Source organism: Herpailurus yagouaroundi, unplaced genomic scaffold (genome assembly GCF_014898765.1).
Source record: "Herpailurus yagouaroundi ecotype Mexico unplaced genomic scaffold, PumYag 201, whole genome shotgun sequence".
Classification (NCBI taxonomy): Eukaryota; Metazoa; Chordata; class Mammalia; order Carnivora; family Felidae; genus Herpailurus; species Herpailurus yagouaroundi.
The window spans coordinates 4,005,317-4,009,012 of record NW_024412432.1 but is presented as its reverse complement, the minus strand read 5'-3'; positions in this window follow the sequence as shown (position 1 = coordinate 4,009,012).

The following is a 3,696-nucleotide window of genomic DNA, read 5'->3' as shown; positions in this document are numbered from 1 at the left end:
TGAAGAAAAACGAAACAAAACTCAAACGCACACAAGAGGCCCACACTTCAGGTAGGAGACTGCCCGTGAGATATTTACAAGGGCCCCGCCCCAACCACAGGGTCCCTCTTTGCCGACCTGGCAGGTACGGTTCTTGAGCCGGGGAGCCGTGTCAGTTGCAAGACATAAATCCGATCAATCAAATTAATTTCTTTGAGGCATATAAGTTTCTAACTCGGACGGCGACGAAAAAATAATTACAGCATTAAAAATCTTTAGGAATGTTGAGCAGCACCATATGGCCGCAGTCATAAAGGAAGGGGATAAACTGGCATGCAGCAAGGTTTCTATTAGAGTGGGTTTCAATCCGTCCCTCGGTTAAGGGAAGCCGCCTGGGTACAGCAGCCTCTGCAATCCAGGCGCGGGAGTTTGCAAACTACCTTAACTGTGGCGCAACGCAGCCTTCAACCACCAGAGGCACCGGGCTTCTGCGGCCTGTCAAAAACTGGCGCTTTTTTCCTCCCCTTTCCGTGGAGAGACTATCAACTCCATCTGTCACAAAAATTAAGGCTAAATCTCCTCTCCAAAAGCAGAGGGAGCCGGGGCTCCAGTGCGCGCAAAGTTCGGCCGTCCGCCTCTCCCCTGAGGCCGCGTGAATTAGAAATGGCAAAAGTCAGAACAGAGCCTCAGCGTAGGAAGATTTATCAGGCTGCAAAAGAACCCTCCCGTTCCTGGGGAGACGGCTGCATTCCTCAGAGGCTGTCTGCCTTGGGAAGCTGCACCTCGGCAATCCCCTTGTCCGCCTCCCCCCTAAAAAAACAAAACAAAACAAAGCACTTTAAAAGAAGCAGGTTGAGTTAAGGCAGACCATGTTGCTCTGATTTGAATAGTAGAAAACACAGTATCTATCGTCTATCTATATGTATGTATGTATGTGTGTTTCTAATAGAAAAGCTGCCACTGTGTGGCCCATGAAAACACCCATTACTCAGGCCCCGGGCTTGTTGTTATTTGGAGTTGTTGTCTCAGTTCTGCCAAGAGGACTTGGGCAAATCTCACTCTCTCTGAGACGTGAATCTTTCACATGGGAGGCTCAAGGCCACGTTAGACGCTTGAAATCAAATCTTTTCATCTTTAATGTTCTGTGATTTTAGGGGCATAAGGACAAGGTCAACATTCATCTGCATTTTTTTTTAATTTTTTTTTCAACGTTTTATTTATTTTTGGGACAGAGAGACACAGAGCATGAACGGGGGAGGGGCAGAGAGAGAGAGGGAGACACAGAATCGGAAACAGGCTCCAGGCTCTGAGCCATCAGCCCAGAGCCTGACGCCGGGCTCGAACTCACGGACCGCGAGATCGTGACCTGGCTGAAGTCGGACGCTTAACCGACTGCGCCACCCAGGCGCCCCTCATCTGCATTTTTAAACTAATGTTTGTTGAGTTCCTTTAGAATGGTGGGTCTCAAATCTTCGTGAGCATGAGACTTGCAGGTTGCCCTTGTTAAAACCCAGCTCCTGGAGTTCCTGATCCAGTAGGGCTTGTGGGACCTGAGAATCTGCATTTCTAACAAGTTCTCAAGGGTTGCTACTGCTGGTGCTTGTCTGGGGAGCAAACTTTGAGAAGCACTACTCGAGAGGTCGGTGGGCTGATTGTTGTGGTTTGCAAAACTTGCCCATCTTGGCCTTAATTTTGCTCTCAGTGGGATTTAAGGGGGGCCAAGAGTTTTGTCTTCTCTGGGGATATCTCCACCCCAGACTGATGGCGTTCCAGGCCTGTGGAGCAATCAGCCGTCCAAGAGACCAAGCCTCAGAAGGAGGCTCTGATGAGATAGGAGAATAAATGAACACCCCACCCCCATAAGCTCCCGAGACCATGAGTACACCGTGTCTCACATCCAGCTTTTCAGTAATAATCACCAGACCTCCCAGCTGTCCCTCATCACCCAGCCACTAATCCCCATATCACTTGGAACATCTCTTAAATTGATTTAATTTTCATCATGAGCACCTGTCCACCTGAAAATACCCCACTTCTACTCTCGACCTGTTCCCAGCAAAATCTCCTATATTCTCCACCTGCTTTCTGGGCTGGATCTTCACCTCGCTTTAACTAACATCCGGCTGAAACCTATGGAGTGGGAGGAGATATTTGCAAACTATACGTTAGTGGTATTGCAGGGACTTCAAGAAAGAGTGCCTCCTGCTCAACTCTGTGCCCTAGAAACATTTTCTTCACCTGACCCTGCACTGGATCAGTACAGGTGACAGTGCAGTTTAGCCCACTCAGCTCAAAGAATCACAACAAACAACAAAGACTGCTGTTGTAAGCCACTAGCTTTGGAGGTGGTTTATGGTGTTACAAGAGATAATCACACACAATTTCCATCATGTTCAACTGTTTGGGCCGGAGATCTCTCTGGACTCTTCTGTTCTCCTTACATCCCACATCCCATTAATCCACATCGCAGTCAATGAAATATTTGATGGGTTGAATGATGAAAAGTTAGACCTTTTTGTTTTCTAAATCAACCATCTCAGAACGAGTCCACGTCGCTTCTACGACAGAGGCCCGGAAAGCCTAAAGAGAATGATACGGTTCTGAAGTTTTAAAGTGTAAAATGATATTCCCATGTTGATTGAATTATTAAGGCTAATTAAGCCATCATCTTGGTCATATATTAACCTCACAGAGGTTATGCTTTAATCAGCAGGGAAAGTCTCTTAAGTAAACGATGCTGGCAAAGCTAGTAACCTAGGTAGAAGGAAATGTAGAAAAAAAATTCCAGGTAAAAAGTTAAATATAAAGCAAACAAATAAGAAAATCTTGGCCATGATGTATATAACCTAGAATTAGAAAGACCCTTATGATAACCAAGGCTGGAAAATCAGAAGACGTGGAAGAAAAACATACCTATTCGACTACATACAAAATTAAGTAGTTGTATGTGGAAGTACCAGAGACAAAGTTAATAGACCCACAGATCTGGCAAGAGTATTGATAGAGTGGATGACAAAAGACTAATTCTCTAATAAGCAAAGAGCTCTTACAAACTTCTAGGAAAAAGTCTAAGAGAAAATGAGGGAAGACACAAACAGATGATTGATAGGGCTGTATATCCAAATGACAGCAGGCAAGTGCAAAGATGTTTAAATTAACTAGTAGTCAGATGAAAGAAAATGAGAAAACGATGAAATCCTGCTTGAACACTCACTAGTCTAGCTAAAATGTGAATGTTATGTATTTTTGGCAGTTGCGATAGAAATAATGACCTTTTCCCCCCAAAACGTTCAAGGCAAAGCCCTGGAACTTCACTGGGTCTGGGTCATGTGCCCTTGTCCCTTTGCAGGGGGTGGGGGGAGGGTTGTAGGTTGGCGCTGGTCCGTGGACTGGTCCTCAATGGCCCATGGCAGCTTAGGAGTAAGCATCCGGATACTGCAACTTGGAAATGTCATTTTATGTCTGTTGAATCTAATAAAAATCTCATTTTTCTAGTAACTTATTTTTATTCTCTTTTACCAAAGTATCTGCAATAGAAACAGTAATCTGGCCTTTCACCGCAGATAATTGAAAAAGCTCTGTACTATATATTGCTACTAGTCATTTTCTTTGGTTTTAAAGTTGATTACGTTGTTAGGTGCAGGACTTTAAGGATTCACCACGGTGGGAAAAGGAATAGAAATGTAAGAAACAAACTTTTGATTCTTCAAAGAATGT